This window comes from Mesoplodon densirostris, chromosome 6 (assembly GCF_025265405.1).
Source record: "Mesoplodon densirostris isolate mMesDen1 chromosome 6, mMesDen1 primary haplotype, whole genome shotgun sequence".
Classification (NCBI taxonomy): domain Eukaryota; kingdom Metazoa; phylum Chordata; class Mammalia; order Artiodactyla; family Ziphiidae; genus Mesoplodon; species Mesoplodon densirostris.
Window position 1 is genome coordinate 15,023,601 of NC_082666.1, and position 20,746 is coordinate 15,044,346.

The window sequence follows — 20,746 nt, forward strand, 5'->3', positions numbered from 1 at the left end:
ATAAGCCTCCTCTATAATAAAGAGCACTATAAAGTTTGAAATGCCATTGAATTGTAGGGAAAAGTGTATTACTTATGCTCTTTGGTTTAGGATTGAAGGCCAAGTCAAAGGGAGGTGGATATGAAAGCTCTATTAGAAATTCCTCATCTCTGGCTTATTATCCAGGAATCTTGAAAGGCTCCCTTGTCCTTAGTTCTTGGGGTCCCAAGATGAGAGTACGGAAGGTATTTAGTCCACATTCAAGAACCACCACTGGTTAAGGGATGAGCAGGACTTAATGACCACCCAGTTCAATCCAATGGGCAGAAATGCTTAGGCAAGAAGAGACTAATTCACTAGAGGACACTGGGGCATCTTGCAAGCCTTGGGTGAGAGGTGTATTTGGATCACAAGGACACCAGGAATCAGGGGCTACACACAGCCGCATTGCCTCTCTCCTCGTGTCTCTCATTTCTGTAGGTCACTTCCGTTCTCTTCTGGCTTCCTCTCTGAGGCACAGAACATGACAGCTTCCTGTGGTTCTCATTGCTCATGTTCCATGACTCCCACCAGAGATGGGAGACTGGTGTGAAAGTCCCAGGGAAACCTCTGACTGACCCGGCTTATTTGCTGGGCTTACCTCCGGGTCAGTTAGCTATGGCTTGGGACTAGGGCTGAGCAACAAGGCATGGCCACCAGGGTCCTATCTCTGTATATTAAGGACCTTCCCAGAGTTGGGGAGGAGCAGGTTGTGAGCTAGGTGGCTGCTTCAGTTGTTATCCACCGCAAAAGATGAGAGTAGGGGTCCAGCAAGACTGTTACGTACTCTCCACCCAGAAGTCTCATTGTTTTCACAGAACCTGGGACTAAGGAGTACTATTTAGAGTCTTGGATCCTTCCTTTAGGGAGAAAAGTTACGGAAGCCCTCCTACATGCTAGCTGTTTTATGTTTAATCCTCAAAGCAACTGTATGAAGAGGTTATTTTTACTCCCATCATACACATGAGGAAATAGAGACTCAGCAGTTTTGATGATCTACCTGAGGATGCCTGGCTGGTAAAGGTCCAGCCTGGGAGGGGAATCTGGATCTTGTGGTATCTTAAGCCCTTGCCCCTTTCTTTACACAGCTTTATACCTTACACCAGCTGGAACATTATTTTACCCTTTTGTTCTTTGGTTTCTTCTTCTCAAAAGGTGATCCTTTCCAATTTAAAAATTCATCTTTTCTATTTAATTTTCACATTTTTTTTCCTGTTTTTCCCATTCTCAGCAGACATCTGTGTCTCTAATTCTCTGATAACTGACACATCCCCTGTAATCACAGAGGAAAGACACTCTTGCCCTGTGAATTTCTGGGCGGTAAAGTAGTGGCCTCATTAATCTCTCACTCCAGGTTTATGGGGGAGGGAAAGTGTATGGGGCTAAAGTAGACAAAATCCAGGATCTAAGGACTAGGCTCTAAGTTTAGCTTCCAGGCTAACTTGTGTGAACTTCAGTATGATGCTTCCTCTCCAGAACCTCAGTTTTCTCATCTGTAAAAAGAGATACCACCTGTATTACATAGACCCAGGGAATATGTGGTTGGGCTACTAAGGAAGCTTCTTAAAACAAATTCACGTAGGTGGACTTTCAGTTTTACAAGCTTCCTCTATCCCTGTTCCTCCAAGTCTTTGGTTTTCTCATCTGTAAAATGTTGGGAGTTGGACAAAATGCTTTGCCACCTTCCAGCTCTCAAATTTAAAACCTCTAGTTTCTATGCCCATGAAAATGCACACCCAACCCTTGTGTCTCCCCACCTCACCCCACGTCTCACCCCTACAGGGATTCCTGAGCAGGTCCCCTGCCCCTCCCCTGCCTCCCTCTCCCCATCATCCCAGTGACTCACTCACCGCCCAGAGAGCCCAGAGATAACTTCCAGCAGCAGGCTCTCTCCTCTCAGCTCTTAAGGTGGCCACACACTGGGCTGGATAAGCTGCTTACTAGCATGTGAAGGGATGGCATTTAGAGTGCCACATCTTTTTTTAGCTTTGTTTTAAAGGGAAGCTGATTTGGGAATATGTTTGGAAGATGTCCCTCCAGTTTGGTGCTCGGGGCTTTGTGAAGGTGGGAACACAGAGAGAGAAGTTCTTCCGTGTCTCCTTTGGTGCCTCCTAATGGTTCAAAGATCAGTGGTGTTTTTCTCATCTCCCAAGCCCCTCAGGAAACATTTGGCTCCACCTGGAGCTGGCTGTGTCTGTGGTGACAAGGCAAGCTGTAAAGCTCTGGACATGGAATTAGAAAGCCTGATTGGTTTTGTGACCTTAGGGAAGTCATTTCACTTCTGTTTTTGGTTTCCTCATCCATAAAGTATTAACATCATAACTGCAGTTAATAAGACACACAGTAAAAACAATCAGAGCCAATATTTACGGAGTGCTTGCTACATACTAGGCACTAAGATGTCTCATGCACGATCTCCTTTAATCTTCATAATAGTCCTTGGATTGAAATACTATCATTATTACTATTTTTCATGTAAGAGAAGTAAATAAAGCTCAAAGAAGTCCAATAACTTACGTAGTCTAGAAAATGGCATAACATAGAATTCAAACCCAGTTCTATGTGACTCCAGAGCCTGTGCACTTAACTATTATACTACACTACTGGACTAGATCATGTAGATGGTGTTCCAGTTATCCACTTCCGTGTGACGTGCCAACCCAAAACTTAGTAACATAAAACAACAGCCATTATATTATGCTTGTAGATTCTGTGGATAAGGAAGTTGGTGGCACAGTGAAGATGCCTTTTCTCTGCTTCACAATGTCTGGTGCCTCATCTGGGAAGATTCAAAAAGCCTGGAGCCTTTTTGTTTAGCACCTGGGCTGGGATGACTTGAAGGTGGGCTCATTGTGAAACTGTTGACCAGAGTGCCAACATTTAACTCTCCATGTAGATTGGGCTTCCTCACAGCATGGTGGCCTCCAGGTATTTGAACTTCTTACATGTTGGCTCAGGGGCTCCAAGAATGGATGAAGCTGTGTGGCTTTTTATGATCTAGTCTCAGAAGTCACATGGCAACACTTCTTTCTACTCTCTTGGTTAAAGTAGTCATAAGTCTACTCACATTCAAGGGGTCAGGACATAGATCCACCTCTCAATAGATGGAGTTTTAAAGATTTTTGCAGCTATGTTATAAAACCACCATCAATTGGGCCAGCTGTGAGCTGCGCTGGGGCATCAGACTAGGCTGATATGGAGACTGAAGAAGCTGACAGGATCAGGGCCAAAGGGCACTCATTAATTATATGATTGGCCTAAAAATGAGCTTTCCAAGAGTCTAAAGTATAAAGGTCAGTATGGTGGAGAGAGCCCAGTCTTGATCTGAGTCAGGGCTGTTATTCAAAACAACCTAATCTACCGTATCCTGTAATGCTGCAGAGTTCTCCAGGCAGTGGTGATGGGTGAAGCTGGTCAGGGAGCAGATTATGACCATATAACCTAGTTTCCTGATGATAGATCATGGTTGATAACATGGGCTTTGGAATCAGACAGACATGGGTTCAAATGCAAGCTTGACTGTTTCTTAGCTTTGTGAACCTGAGCAAATAACTTGACCTTTCCAAGTTTCAGTTCACTCTTATGAAACAGGGTAATAAAAAATAGTACCTCTCTCATAGGGCTCTTGTGAGAATTAAATTTAAGAAGTGCTTAACATGGCACCTCAAACATAGTAAGCACTTAACAAATGTTTGTTATAATTATTCATTCATTCAACCCCTTATGAAACAAATATTTATTTATTTATTTATTTATTTATTTGTGTGACAAATTCAATAAAGACTTTATTTTTTATTTATTTTTTTGTTTTTTGTTTTTTATTTTTATTTTTTTTATTAGTTTCTGCTTTATAACAAAGTGAATCAGTCATACATATACATCTGTTCCCACATCCCTTCCCTCATGCATCTCCCTCCCTCCCACCCTCCCCATCCCACCCCTCCAGGCGGTCACAAAGCACCGAGCTGATCTCCCTGTGCTATGCGGTTGCTTCCCACTATCTATCTACCCTACGTTTGGTAGTGTATATATGTCCATGCCTCTCTTTCGCTTTGTCACAGCTTACCCTTCCCCCTCCCCATATCCTCAAGTCCATTCTCTAGTAGGTCTGTGTCTTTATTCCCGTTTTGCCCCTAGGTTCTTCATGACATTTTTTTTTTAAATTCCGTATATATGTGTTCGCATACGGTATTTGTCTTTCTCTTTCTGACTAACTTCACTCTGTATGACAGACTCTAGGTCTATCCACCTCATTACAAATAGCTCAGTTTTGTTTCTTTTTATGGCTGAGTAATATTCCATTGTATATATGTGCCACATCATCTTTATCCATTCATCCGATGATGGACACTTAGCTTGTTTCCAGCTCCGGGCTATTGTGAATAGAGCTGCAATGAACATTTTGGTACATGTCTCTTTTTGAATTATGGTTTTCTCAGGGTATATGCCTAGTAGTGGGATTGCTGGGTCATATGGTAGTTCTATTTTTAGTTTTTTAAGGAACCTCCATACTGTTCTCCATAGTGGCTGTACCAATTCACATTCCCACCAGCAGTGCAAGAGGGTTCCCTTTTCTCCACACCCTCTCCAGCATTTATTGTTTGTAGATTTTTTGATGATGGCCATTCTGACCAGTGTGAGGATGATATCTCATTGTAGTTTTGAGTTGCATTTCTCTAATGATTAATGATGTTGAGCATTCTTTCATGTGTTTGTTGGCAGTCTGTATATCTTCTTTGGAGAAATGCCTATTTAAGTCTTCTGCCCATTTTTGGATTGGGTTGTTTGTTTTTTTGCTATTGAGCTGCATGAGCTGTTTATAAATTTTGGAGATTAATCCTTTGTCAGTTGCTTCATTTGCAAATATTTTCTCCCATTCTGAGGGTTGTCTTTTGGTCTTGTTTATGGTTTCCTTTGCTGTGCAAAAGCTTTGAAGTTTCATTAGGTCCCATTTGTTTATCTTTGTTTTTATTTCCATTTCTCTAGGAGGTGGGTCCAAAAGGATCTTGCTGTGATTTATGTCATAGAGTGTTCTACCTATGTTTTCCTCTAAGAGTTTGATAGTTTCTGGCCTTACATTTAGGTCTTTAATCCATTTTGAGCTTATTTTTGTGTATGGTGTTAGGGAATGATCTAATCTCATACTTTTACATGTCCCTGTCCAGTTTTCCCAGCACCACTTATTGAAGAGGCTGTCCTTTCTCCACTGTACATTCCTGCCTCCTTTATCAAAGATAAGTTGGCCATATGTGCGTGGGTTTATCTCTGGGCTTTCTATCCTGATCCACTGATCTATCTTTCTGTTTTTATGCCAGTACCAGACTATCTTAATTACTGTAGCTTTGTAGTATAGTCTGAAGTCAGGGAGCCTGATTCCTCCAGCTCCGTTTTTCGTTCTCAAGATTGCTTTGGCTATTCGGGGCCTTTTGTTTTTCCAAACAAATTTTGAAATTTTTTGTTCTAGTTCTGTGAAAAATGCCAGTGGTAGTTTGATAGGGATTGTATTGAATCTGTAGATTGCTTTGGGTAGTAGAGTCATTTTCACAATATTGATTCTTCCAATCCAGGAGCATGATATATCTCTCCATCTATTTGTATCATCTTTAATTTCTTTCATCAGTGTCTTATAATTTTCTGCATACAGGTCTTTTGTCTCCTTAGGTAGGTTTATTCCTAGATATTTTATTCTTTTTGTTGCGATGGTAAATGGGAGTGTTTTCTTGATTTCATTTTCAGATTTTTCATCATTAGTGTACAGGAATGCCAGAGATTTCTGTGCATTAATTTTGTAACCTGCTACTTTACCAAATTCATTGATTAGCTCTAGTAGTTTTTTGGTAGCATCTTTAGGATTCTCTATGTATAGTATCATGTCATCTGCAAACAGTGACAGCTTTACTTCTTCTTTTCCAATTTGGATTCCTTTTATTTCCTTTTCTTCTCTGATTGCTGTGGCTAAAACTTCCAAAACTATGTTGAATAAGAGTGGTGAGAGTGGGCAGCCTTGTCTTGTTCCTGATCTTAGTGGAAATGGTTTCAGTTTTTCACCATTGAGGACAATGTTGGCTGTGGGTTTGTCATATATGGCCTTTATTTTTTTTATTTTTATTTTTTTATTATTATTATTTTTTTTGCTGTACGCGGGCCTCTCACTGTTGTGGCCTCTCCCGTTGCGGAGCACAGGCTCCGGACGTGCAGGCTCCGCGGCCATGGCTCATGGGCCCAGCTGCTCCGTGGCATGTGGGATCTTCCTGGACCGGGGCACGAACCCATGTCCCCTGCATTGGCAGGCGGACTCTCAACCACTGTGCCACCAGGGAAGCCCATGGCCTTTATTATGTTGAGGAAAGATCCCTCTATGCCTACTTTCTGCAGGGTTTTTATCATAAATGGGTGTTGAATTTTGTCGAAAGCTTTCTCTGCATCTATTGAGATGATCATATGGTTTTTCTCCTTCAACTTGTTAATATGGTGTATCACATTGATTGATTTGCGTATATTGAAGAATCCTTGCATTCCTGGAATAAACCCCACTTGATCATGGTGTATGATCCTTTTAATGTGCTGTTGGATTCTGTTTGCTAGTATTTTGTTGAGGATTTTTGCATCTATGTTCATCAGTGATATTGGCCTGTAGTTTTCTTTCTTTGTGACATCCTTGCCTGGTTCTGGTATCAAGTTGATGTCGGCCTCCTAGAATGAGTTTGGGAGTGTTCCTCCCTCTGCTATATTTTGGAAGAGTTTGAGAAGGATAGGTGTTAGTTCTTCTCTAAATGTTTGATAGAATTCACCTGTGAAGGCATCTGGTCCTGGGCTTTTGTTTGATGGAAGATTTTTAATCACAGTTTCAATTTCAGTGCTTGTGATTGGTCTATTCATATTTTCTATTTCTTCCTGAGTCAGTCTTGGCAGGTTGTGCATTTCTAAGAATTTGTCCATTTCTTCCAGGTTGTCCATTTTATTGGCCTAGAGTTGCTTATAGTAATCTCTCATGATCTTTTGTATTTCTGCAGTGTCAGTTGTTACTTCTCCTTTTTCATTTCTAATTCTATTGATTTGAGTTTTCTCCCTTCTTTTCTTGATGAGTCTGGCTAATGGTTTGTCAATTTTGTTTATCGTCTCAAAGAACCAGCTTTTAGTTTGGTTGATCTTTGCTATCGTTTCCTTCATTTCTTTTTCATTTATTTCTGATCTGATCTTTATGATTTCTTTCCTTCTGCTAGCTTTGGGGTTTTTTTGTTCTTCTTTCTCTAATTGCTTTAGGTGCAGGGTCAGGTTGTTTACTCGAAATGTTTCCTGTTTCTTAAGGTGGGATTGTATGAAACAAATATTTATTGAGTGCTTACTATGTGGTAACCGCTGTCCTAAGTGTTTATTATTATTGTTATTATTATTGTTGCTGTTGTTATCTGCAGATGTCATCTATTGGCTGTTTATTCAGGGGAAAGGTTGAGCCAATAGGAAAGTAGGTGAAGCAGGCTGGGGTCCAGGGAACCAAAACCAACAGCCAGTTGTACAGATTGGGTAACCCAGGGGAGTAAAGAAAGCCCAGAGTTCCATTTGGGCACTTAGGTACTCAGAGGTCTCCCCGAGTATGTCCGTATACCATTTCCCAATTCTAGGGCAGATGTACTTTACCTGATGGACTTGGGTAAGGTGTTGTCAGTTTCTGAGACTGCATGCCTACATGGCTGGGGTACAGGGGGAGAAATAGGGACCACATTCTCCTTCTCAGAGTCATGAACCTCAAAAGAGACAAAGGGTGAGACTGTGTGTTGCACACAGGGAAGGTGTGACAACACTAAGGGTGATGGGGACAATGCCCCTCTGTAGCTGGCCATGCTGTTTGCAGTTTTCACCATTTTTTAATGCGTTGCATAGGAAAAGAACAGGCTCTGAAGTCAGGCTCTGCTTCTTATCAGCTGTGATGACTTTCACAAATTTTTCTTTTCTTTGAACCTCAGTCTTCCCATCTGTTAAATGTGAATAATAACAGCAATAACCATCTTAATCGGTGTGAGTATTAAATTAAATCCCCATGTAAAGATTTTGACATAGAGTAAGCCTGTGTTTTTCAGTGTCCATTAGATTCCTGCATTAGAATCCCCCAAAGTACCTGTTTAAAGTAGACCCTAGATCTCCTTCTATTACAGTCTCTTCACCCCTTGTTTTGCTCCATATTTCCCCCGAACTTTTACCACCTGATATACAGTATACTTACTAATTTCCATACTGTCTGTTTTCTCCATTTCCTTTCCAGTAAACTCCATAAGGGCAGGGACTTTTTGCTGCTACGCCTCCAGCCCCTGGAACAGTGCTTGGTGAGTGGAAATAAAAGAACACAATGAATGAATGAATGAATGGGAATCTCTGGAAGTGAGTCCTCGGATTAGCTTTTTCTAAAGTCACCCCAGGGGATTCTTATACACACTCAAGTTTGAGAACCACCATAGAAGGTACCTAATCAACATTGGTTGTTTTATCCCCTTCCTTCCTCTCTATGTGTCTTAAATTTGTTTAACTTGCTTAAAGAATCAAATTACCAAGAAGAGATAACAAAGTAGCTCTAGGATGGACAGGGTTATCTGATTAACCTATGAGCCTCCATCCTCTGTTGCAGAGATATGAAAGCTTTGAGGGGAGAGGCTCTGATTTGGTGGGTTGTGGTGAGAGAAAGGTAGGAGTCCCTTAGGCGCTGACCCTTTGCGACTGGGTGCCTGAGAATGTAAAGATTCTGGGAGTTCTGGAGAAAGCAGTCTGCCTACCTTCTGCTCAGTTTGCCCCAGCGCCTTGCTCGCTTGATTCCCATTGCAGTAGACTTGGGAAGTAGCCTAACTCTTGACCAAATGGGGCGTGGCCTCAACACCAGCAAGGTGGACCAAGGTTCAGAACTGGACTCTGCTTCTTGGGCTGAGCTGGCTCTGGCTTGCGATGATAGATCTAGCTGCCAATCCTGGGAGAGCACCCAGGAAGGCAGGCTGACCGGAATCCAAAGGCCATGGGAATAGATGGAGGCTTGAGGTCTCACAGGGCACACAAGGGACTGAGGAAGATGGGGAAGTGAGCTGGCATCATGGCATACCTGCTACCCTGTTGTTCATAATTACGTCTCCTCTGGTTTTGAAGGTTTTGGCAATTACTGGCTGTGTGATGTTGGGTCAGTGGCTTCCCTCTCTGAGCCTTGGTTGCATCATCCATAAACTGGGGGTGGTAATAACAGCATCTCCTGGGGGTGGTCATGAGGATTTAATGAAGATCAGAGAACTCCATCAGGAGTAGAGTAGGCCCTAGACGTTTTTCTTCTTTCTTTTTTAACTTCTTAAATTACAAGTCATTTAAGGGAAAACAAAGGAGGACCTCAGATTAAGGAGGCTGGCTGCTACTGGAAGCGGAACATGCAATTCGGGGGACAGGAGCCAAGGGGAGGGATGTGCACACTGGGGGAAATGTTGGAGCCACTTGATTTAAGAGGCCGGAGCTAATCAACCCCTCTCAGCTCACCACGGGCCTTGCAATCAGGGCTCCACCAGCTCACCTGCTGCTCTGCCCCTGGGGAAGCTGCCAGAGTCAATCATGGCGCATAGTTCTCCCAGCTCTCCTCCTTGGAGGAGCACTCTGAGCTTAGCCAGGAGGGCGTGGGAGGACACAGAACCCCAGGGCTTTAGATCTGGACTGCCGAGTGCAGCGCCTTTAGCTCTCTCATGAGGCTTAGGAGGTGATGTGACTTGGTAAAGGTCGCAGAGAAAGCCAGATCTGGAGAGAAGAGGGGTTTTGTATTCATTCCCATGGACATCTATTCACTCATTCATTGCTTATTATGGGTGCTGGACCTCATATGCTACACGAGGCCACATTGCATTCCTGATCCTACATTCTTTCCAGTGCTTTCTTCTCTAAAGACTGAAGGTATTCACTCCAGTGGTAACTTTACTCAGACTTGGATGGAGGCCATGGACAAATTTCTGCCCACCCCTCCTCCCCTCATCTCAGTCCTAGATTCTCAAGGCCTAGAAATTGCTAAGGAGACCAGGAAGTCATGGATCCAGTTGGAGTCAGTGGAATTGAGTTTATTTGAATTGACTTGAACTGAATGAAATGGAATTACTCAACTAAATGGAGATAATTGAATTGAAATATAACAAATTGCATTGAATTGAGATTAATTGAAGTGAAATCAATCGAGAATGTATTGAATCATGGTGCCGGAAGAGGTTTGGACATCACCTCCCTGACCCTCTTCATTGTCTAGTGAGGGAATTGAAGCTCAGGAAAGGGGAGGGTGAAGTGTGATGGAGGGTCAGTGACTTTGACCAGGTCACGAAGGTGGCAGGACCAGGCTTCAAAACCAGGTTTTCTGACTCCCAGGCCAGCACCTATCCCACTAGGACACATTCCCAGGATTGGTGGGGCCTGAGGCTGTGTTTCTGGAAAGCATACAAGGAGTCAATAGAAATCAGGGAGTGAAGAGGACTTTGGGAAATAATTAGGCATCCAGTTTTAATAACCTTCTAGACCTTCTAATGAATAACCAAGCTTGTCCTCTCTCCTCTGTGGTTGGCTTTCTGTGGCACTTCCTGTCTGGACTATGGTGGATAATAAAGAACCTGAGACTCTGAGCCTAGTGACAGAAGGTATGGCAGGAAAGTTTTGGGGGGTTGATTCTTTATGAATTCTTTATGAAATACCTTTGAGGACTAAAGGTATTATACTTGTAGCTGGTTACCTTCCTTGAATTCCCAATCATAGATCATTGTGCTTGAAAGCCTGCTCTTAGTACCATTCCTTGTTTAATGTTAAAAAAGAATTCTATTAAAATATACACGTGCTAAGTGGAGGAGACAGCATATTTAATATCCACGTATTAGTGTAATAACCTTATCCTATCAACTGTCTAACCCAAGAACGAAGACTTGTGTGGAGGGTGGAAAGAAATATGGTTTGAAAGAGGGAAGTTGGATCAGTGGCCAATGCTTTTATTAGAAACTGGTATAAATTGCTCTACCTGGGAACTTAAATCTGAAAGTCTCTATAATAAGGAGACATTATTCTTATGAGGAAAGTGTTATGTAATAATATTAGTTTGGATTCCCAAGGAAAAGGCAAATGGCAGCCCATTGACCTCTCATGCCCTTATCCCCCTGCAAATAATCACAAATGATAATCAACAGAACATATAAAGTTTCATGAATAATCTTCACAACAACTTGGGGAGGTAGGGCAGGCACCCTTGGCCTCACTTAACAGAGGAGAAACCAAGCCCAGAGATCTTCAATAACTCACCTTAGGTCACACAGTACATCAAAGGCAGAGGAAGGGCGAGGTCCCAAATCTTGGTCCCCCAAATCCAGAGCTCTTTCAGACATAGTGCACACTGGTGATTTTACGACTGAAATTCATTTTCATATAGTTGTTCCTTGGTTGTGTGGGATAAGGGTGGCGGGAGTCCTGGGGTGGGGACCTCAGAAAGCCAAGGGTGGCTCCAGTCCATTTCACAGACTCAAGCCACCACGGGGAGCCCCTGGAGCGTGTAATCGTCCTAATGAGCCATGGCGCTTGTCAAGGTATGTGGTCTGGATGCTCGTTGCTGTGATATGGAGATAATTGGGCCTGCCACCGGAACAGCAAACTGGCCGACAGGCTCTTAGCAAACTGCAGGGTGGGCAGAATGACACACTAAGGGATGCTGCCAGCTACCTGGCTCTGGTTTCTCTGATGTTTATGATCACAGTCATCTCATCACCAAGGTCTAAAACCAGAAGGAAGGGGGAGATGGGAGGAGATAGGAGGAGATGGGTGGGGCATTGGAGGTAGATTATTGGCACCAGGGTGGATCCTCCCTCCACCCCCTCAAAGGTTTCATATGAAAGTGAATTGAATTTGGGAAGCTCCACAAAGGAGAATCACACTCATCCACCTTAGACCCACACATCTCCAATCCAGGGAACTCTAGGGCCCATCTCAGGGCTTGGCCAGACCCTGAGCTCCATGTAAAATCCATGGAAGGAGCCTCAGACCAGCCACTAAGTGGCATTCCTTTATGTTGGCTTAATTTCAGTTTCTATTTTTACCCCTGTTTCAGTAACTGGGTTGTTTTTATGTTCCATTATGATCAAGCCCCTGCTTTTACCTGTTTCTGCCACTTGACTAACCATCATTCATTCTACGAATATGTAATGAACACTGTTTATGTGATAGATACTGTTATAAGTCTTGGGGATATAACAGCTAAAAAGGTAGGCAATGTCTTCATCAAGAGTATATTCCATTGGGAGAAAAACAGGAAAACAAATGTACAGGTTAATATCAGGCAGTGGTAAGTGTTATGAAGACCATAAACTAAGGAAAAACATGAGAGGTGCTAATTTGGATGGAGGAGGAGGTCAAGGGCAAAGGCACTGAGATCGGGACACATGGGGAATGTCAAGGAGTCATTAGAAGGCCAGCAAGGCTGTGGTGCAATAGGGGTGAGGGAGAGTGGTAGGAAACAAAGTCGGAATGGAAGCTGGATGCAGTTTCCTACAGAGCCTTGGAGGCCAGGGTAAGCTTGTTGGGGTTCCCTGTATTCTGCCAGATTCCTCTGATGTCTGTGGCATCTGCTTGTGGTCCAGGATAGCTCCCTCTTTGCTCTTGTCCAGTGATCCCCAAGTTGGCTGATTCCAACTGTGAGTTTCTTTCACAGCCTCACCATACAAGCCAGGAGCAGCAGTTAATAAGGCTGAAGGACACATAGTGGGCTCACAAGTTCTCGTGTTTTACTCCTGGGTTATTTTCTTTCCCCCGAAGACTGAGTCAAATTCCATTTCAGCCCCTGCTTCCTTCTCGTTGCACCAGTGGGTCTGTGTTACTGTTGTTCATGCTGACAGTCTCCAGAAATACTCTGGAAGCTGGCTTTGCTATAGTAAAAATTTTTGCTATAGTAAAAGGAGCACTTTGTGATAGAGATTGTAATTGGAAAGAAGTTTGAATAATTGATGAATTTCTTCATTACTGTTGGTGAGCAAAACAGATCCCAGACGACCTTTCAGGCTCATTCCCTGCCACTCCCTCTCCATATCACTTTCTCTCCAGCTACATTTCCAGGCTGTGATCATTTGCACATGCTGTTCCCTCTGCTAAGGATGTGCGTCCTCTACTCCCTCTCCACTTAACCAACATGTACTCACAAGAGAGCCTTTTTTTTGAGAAGTCTCTTGACAACCCCACATTGCTATGCAGTCCTCTGATGGGCTCCTTTGGCACCTTCCTGTGCCCCACCCACAATTTAGGTCATAGTCTAGTTAGCTAATCCCAGACCTACTGTCTTCCACTAGAGAGGGTCAACCTCAAGGGCTGGGACAGACAGTATAACTTGGTGGTTACAAGCTTCACTGCTGAGTCACACTGCGTAAGGTCAAATTCTGGTGCTTACTAGCTATGTGATTTGGGGTAAATTATTTAACTCCTCTGTGCCCCTATTCATCTCTAAAACTGGGATGGTAATAATGCTTACCTATTAAGTTTGCCTTGAGGTGATAAACACTGTCAATTGACCTTCTTACTTCTTTTCTCACCCCTCTACATAGCAACCACTGTGTGTTAAAAAAATTGTGCTCTTTCCACAGACTTTTCAAATGCTTATGACCTGTTTCTTATCATTCTAGTCTCAGCTCCAATAACTTCTCAGAAAAGCTTTCTGTGGCCATTTAAAGTAAATCCCCTATTCAAGTCACTCTTTCCCATTATCCTTCCAGGTAGTGAGCAGTGCTATTTACCACATATTTGCAGTTCTCTCTCCTGCCGTAGACTGGATAAGATGACACTCTTGGTTACTTATTGTTAGGTAAGACCATGCAACTAGTTCTAGCCAATGAAACGTGGACAAAAATCATGTTAATTATTCTGAGCATTTAATTGCCAATGAAAGACCTTCCAGAGATCTCTTTCCATCTGGCATGATAACTGGCGTACTCAAGATGAGTTCCTACATGGTGATGATGAGAAGAGATCCCCTTATCCTCTAGAACCACGATGCAGCATAAGCAACAATAAATCTTAAGCCACTAAGATTTGGGGGTTGTTTGTTACTGTAGCATCACTTAGCCTAATCTGGCTGATAAACCCTTTGTATTACTTATCATTATCTATGAAAATGATTGCTAGGTATTCCTCAATATCTACTTTTTCTTTCTTCTATAGTAATAAAACTTTTAATTTTTTGCTAAGGAGTGGCTGCCTACATTTCCCAGGCATTCTGGCAGGTGGTATCACCATCTGACAAGCTCTGGCCAATGAGACGTGAACAGAAGCAATGTTTGCCACTCTGAACCTTACTCTTAAAGAGAAAAGTATGCCCTTTCTTTCCTACTAGCTAGAAGGTGGAAGTGATGATTCCATCTTTCACTAAGAAAACAAGTGAAATGCCCTAAAGATGACAGAGCAACAAGAAGGAAGGAACCAGTTTTCCTGACGCTCTGGAACCATCATACCAGCTCTCTGGATTCCGCATGTCTGAGCTCTTATATGATTAAAGATAAACTTTTTATCTTATATAAACTAATATGATTTGGGGTTGCTATCATAGCAATCAAATCCATTTGTTCACCACTATCCTATTTCAAGTCATCTTGCTCATTTATTCAGTTGATTACTATCTATTCCCACTGCCCTGACATACACGCACACACATAGGTTCTACAAGAACAGGAATTGTTTCTGTCTTATTCATTGCTATATCCACAGAACTTAGCACAGTGCCTGCCATAGAGTAATATGTTGAATAATAGAGTGTAAATGACCTAAGTAATCACTGAATAAATTATTATTAACTGTTGTTAGATATTACTGTTTTTTTATATCTCAGAACAGGCTTTTCTACTGTCCATCATAAAGGTTTAATCATGTGATAATTCCTGAGGCTTCTTGTGTTTCTTCTGCTTGGAAGAGCATTTCTTTTCTTCCTTTTTTTTTTTTTTTTTTTTTGCGGTATGCGGGCCTCTCACTGTTGTGGCCTCCCCCGTTGCGGAGCACAGGCTCCGGACGCGCAGGCTCCGGACGCACAGGCTCAGCGGCCATGGCTCACGGGCCCAGCCGCCCCGCGGCATATGGGATCCTCCCAGACTGGGGCACGAACCCGTATCCCCTGCATCGGCAGGCGGACTCTCAACCACTTGCGCCACCAGGGAGGCCCTCTTTTCTTCCTTATTTACAAATTCCTTCAAGAACGAGTTCTGGACTCAGAGGCAGATAGAATGTTACAGCTAGAAGGGACCTTAGCTGTCACAGTGACATGACTGTCAGTTTACAGGTGTGTGAGCAAGCTCAGGGGGTTAACTTGTATCTTAGTCAGTTTGAACTGTTAACAACAGGTAGGGTGGCTTGTCAACAACAGAAATTTATTTCTCACTGTTCTGGAGGGGGAAATGTAAAGATGGAGTTGCTGGTAGATCTGGTGTCTGGTGAGGGCCCACCTCCTGGTTGCAGAATGATGACTTCTTGTATCCTTCACGACAGAAAGAGGGCAAGAGAGCTCTCTGGGGTCTCTTTCCTAAGGGCACTAATCTCACTTTTGAGGGTTCTACTCTCATGACTTAATTATCTCCCAGTGGTCCCACCTCCCAATACCGTCACATTGGGGATTAGGATTTCAATACATGAATTTTGAGGGGACACATACATCCAGTCCATAACTATTTGCTACAAGTCACACAGTTAGTTGGTGAGAGGAGGGCCTAGAACTCAGGATTATTGCCCTTTTTGTGTGCTTATTGTCACAAGAAGTTTCAACTCCTCTTGGGTAAGATATTCTTGGATCAGCCTTAAGGGATATATATAGGTAGAGTGTATTTCTTAATATTTCCTGCATTGGGACTTCATAGTCACTGTGCAGCAGTGTCCCCAGTTTTACACCTTAGGACCTGTCCACATTTAGAACCCAAGAGTGCAAAGATCATAAGGTGACTTAGAGGTGAGTTCCGTAGCTCCTTAGGTTTCCATATGAGGACACTGAGGCCCAGCAAGAGGAAGGAACTTCAGTGATCACACTTGGTCCCTTCAGAAACATTGGGAGGAACTTCTGGCATTTTCTAAGAAAATGTTGCCCAGAAGGGAGTGGGTAGTTTTGGAAGATAAAGAGTTCCATGCCCCTGGAAATATTCCAGCTGACGCTGGACACCAGATAACAGGGATGTGGCTGAGAGGCTTAGGGATCACGTGAGTTTCAATAAGCTCTGCTGAGAACACTGAGAACATACAATTCAGTACAATAGATACAGTAAACAATAGAATCTAATACAATAAAATCAATTAGGTGTCTTAAATATCCTTTCTCTTCCAATTTTACTTTCTTTGAATTCAGGAGAAGTGAAGGAGAAAGTAGAAAAAATAATGCCTGGCATAGGGTGCCCAATAAATTGTCCTTGAAATCAGTTAATATGACCCCATTCAGCTTTTTGCAGTTTTCTTTCTCTAATTCCCACTGATTCTTTATAGTTACAGGCAGGTAAGTGTTTGGAAGAATCTTCAGCATTATCTGGTCTAGCAGTTCCAGAAGATTTGATCAACAAGGTCCTCCATTTTTATTTTTATTATTATTTTTATTTATTTATTTTTTGCGGTACACGGGCCTCTCACTGCTTTGGCCTCTCCCGCTGCGGAGCACAGGCTCCGGATGCACAGGCCTAGTGGCCATGGCCCACGGGCCCAGCCGCCCCACGGCATGTGGGATCTTCCCGGACCGGGGCACGAACCCGCGTCCCCTGCATCGGCAGGCGGACTCTCAACCACTGCGCCACCAGTGAAGCCCCGGTCCTCCATTTTTAAAAGTGCCTGTTTGATCAAATACTCATAATGCAAGTTAACATTGATTGAATAAGCTCAGCTGATTCTGAGCTGTCCCACGGTAAAACAAACAAACAAAAAAAACAAGCAAAAAAATCTTATTGAACTTCTCAACCCCAGATTTCTCCACAATATTTTATCATGGAATCTTTAAAAAATTTGTTTTGCAAATCATGAATATGTCAGCACACCCTTTGGAAATACCAGTCTAGCCCAAACCCCTCATTTCATGCACGAAAAAACTAGAGGCTCAGAAAAGGGAAAATGGTCAGAGTGAGGACATGAACCCAAGTCATCTAATCCCGAGCGCACTGCACGCATAGTGTCTCGCCGTGAGTGAGACATCACATTCCAAAAGCAGTTCTGAATGGTCAGTGTTTCATTTAACAGCTCATCTGCCAATGGATTGTGTTACAGAAATATGTGACTAGGACAATGTTTTGTGAAATGAGTGGATTTACAAACTAGGGGACCAGCCCTGTGCCCTGCTCATTAGGAACGATTTGCATGCGGAACATCAGTGTGACAGGCCCAGCAAGGGATTTGTTTAGCTCATTTAGAGTAATGGAGAAAGAGATTAATCACTTGAACACCAACGCGCCTTGCTTCTGCAATCCCACCATGCAAGCCCACCCAGCTGAACCTGATCTGATGCTGTCTTGTCTCTGATCTTGATGCTCTGTCCGTACTCTCACCTGTATGTCTCAAGCGTCCAGGGTCTGGCCCGGGGCTTCCATCCACAGAACATGGACCCACCACATTGCCTGGAGGAGTAACTCCTAAGGCAGTCACATTTGTCTCAGGTCTCCCACAGTCCCCTTCTTGATTTTTCATACAAACTAGATTTAGAATCACAAGTGTCCTCCCAGGCCAGATTTCTGTGCACTCACATAGGAAACCTCCCTGTATCTGTCCCCATCCTTGACATCTTTCCTCCAATGTAAGAACAGTCCCTCCCTGTCCAAGGACCACTCCCCCGCCTGTGCTCTGTACTCCCTGACTTCCCACCATCTCCATTTGTCATCCGACCTCTGTTCTGCATCATCTCCATCATCTGTGGTTCATTGCAGCACAAATAATAGAATATACAAATATGTTCTGTTATTTCCCTTTTGCATGTATGTATAAACCGAGTTAGTTGACTTGCTCAAGGTCACACAGCAAATGTAGCAATACCAATAAACTAATGTTATATTTCCCTCTAGCTACTGACCAATTTTTCTACCCTCCTTCACATCCAAACTTCTCAAAAACATTGTCTAGCATGCAGTTTCTTTTCCTCCCCACATCATTCCATCTTCAACTCACTCCAAACAGATTTCTGCCTTATCACTCCATCCTAAATTCACCAGCCGCCTCCATGAGGCTAAATCTAAAGCGTATTCTGAGGTCTTCATTTCAGTTGACCTCTCTACTGTTCAAAAAACATTAACCACTCTTCATGGAATCCTCTCTTGATTCTTCTCCCACTTGGCTGTTTACTCATTCTCAGTTTCTACTCTCAGCGCCTCCTTTCTGTCTAAAATGCTGAGGTCCCCAGAGCTTGATCCTGAGTCTCCTTGTCTCCTGGATTCTCAGCTTTGCTTTACTGTGCTCTGCTCTTCCCACTGTTCACTTCCTCTGTAGGAAATCCAAACCATTCCCATGACTTTAAGAACCATCTATATCTGATGGTTCCCAAATTTATCTCCCCAGCCCAGACTTCCCTCTGAGGTCTAAATTCATGACTTATTGACCTAACCATGCCACACATCCCAGACTGAATTCTTCACTTCCTACCCAGCCTCAGACACATGCCCTTTTGCTTCTTTGCCTCTGGTGTTTCTTATCTCTGTTCATCACTTAATTTCCTATGCCAGAAGCTTGGGAGTCATTGTTGACAGCTTTTATTTTCTCTTCCCTCTGCCACCCCAAGTCATCAATCACCAAATCTTACTGCATCTACATCCAAAATGTAGTGCAAATCTATCCACTTTTCACCTCTCTCACTGCCTCTTCACTAGTCAAAGACAGCCACCCATTTGCTTGGTGCCCTTCTGCTCTCTTCTTGACATTAGAGGAAGAATGTGTTGTTTAATTTTTAAATCACAGGACTGATAATTTTGCTCAACTCTTAAAATCTTCAGTTGCTTCCTTGGATTCCTAGAATGAGAGTCACAATCCTTCTCTGACCCAAGAAAGACCTGCATTTGACCCTACCTAACCCCCATCTCATCTCACTACCCCCCACACACACCTTATCCTCAGTGTTCCACTTGCTCTGGCATTTTGTCTGCTGCTCTAATGCAACTTGCTCCTTCCTATGTCAGGACATCTACACCTGCTGATCTCTTCTTCCCTTTAGGGAACACTCACACTTCTTTCCAGAACCCCCAAGAGAAATGTTTCCTGACCCATTAGAAAAAGTCAGTCCTCCTCACCAACAGCATGAAAAGCTCTTATGACCTCCTATGTTTTTTTTTCATTCCATTTATTGGTATTTTCATTGTATAATTACTTCTATAATTATAGACTTCATGTCTGCTTCCTTGGTTAGAATGTAACACCCATGAGGGCAGGCACCAAGTCATGTGTGTTTTATTATGCTAGCACCAACATGGTAAATGGCACATAATCCCATGCAATAAATGCATGTAGGATATAAATATCAGTGAATCTCACTAAGCTTCCTTTGAAAATGAAGGGTTGGTTTCTCCATGATCTCTAGCAACTGGCTCAGATCTGGAGTATTTCAATCCAAGGTACTTTATCTCTCTGGTTGTCCATCACCTTGTCTGGGAAATGGAGAAACAAAAGCCCACCTTGTCTGTTTCACAAGGGGAGACATAATTAGAGAGGGGACCAGAGAGGGTTTGGTGAAGCTCTATAATACAAGCTTTTTGTAGTACTTTTTGCTTCAGACTAGTGCTGTAGGGAGGGTAGTGGGCTGCTGTCATGATATGAAAATCCAAGTTTGGGTTTCTAATACAGACTTACCTGCATGGCCTTGGGATCTCAGTTCTTCCAGGTATAAAATTAAGCAATTGGGCCAGACACACCTCTAAGGTCCATTCCTCCCTTGTTACTGCATGATCAAGTCATGTATAGCCAGGTATAGAGATGGCTTAATCAAGTGCTCTGGCAAACAATTTGCATTTTCTCCGAGGCCCACTAGGAAGGGGCAAAGCTTATCTACAAAGGAAGGTCACATGACAATGGCATCTCAGGGGCTGTCATGCCATGTGGCCACTCATCATGCACAAGTCCCTGGCTTGGTTTCAGGAGCCAGGATTTTAAATCCACATCTGCTGATTGTCAGTTGTAGAGCCAGAAGCCACTCTCTTATGCTCTCAGAGCCTCAGTTTCCTCCTTGGAAACATGAGGGTAATAAAACTGACCTCCCTGAGCTGGAGGGAAGAGAAAACGAGTTGATGGTTGGAAGAGTCAGTGGTCATGAATTCCCAGATGCTCCATAGGGAGGGAATGCTTCTTCCCGACCATTTTGAGGCGGCAGACGTATGCACATCTCCTGAAAAGTGGGAGTGGGCCTGTTATCCTTCTAGGCAGAAGCCTGCTGTAGAACTTTGGAAACAAAGGATGACACAAGAAACGTGAGCACTTTAAAGCAGAAATTGTTCCCAGCTCTCAGCCTGCAGCACAGAGCAGTTTTTATCCAGAGATGGCAAAATTGGGCCTGGAGTAACTTGATACCGCAGGCTATTGTCTCACAAATGATTTATGAGCTGAGGCTGCTCTGAGCTCGGAAGTTTGCACACTGCCCAAGGCCCCTCTCCCCAGAGGGGAATCTTGCCTTCCCTGGGGAATGACTCTCTGGAGATGAATATGAAAACTCTGTCCCGTGACACTCTTGTGGCAGCTCCATTTTTGGCTATGTCCTAAGATTGTTCTAATGTCCACCCAAATGGGTTGGTTA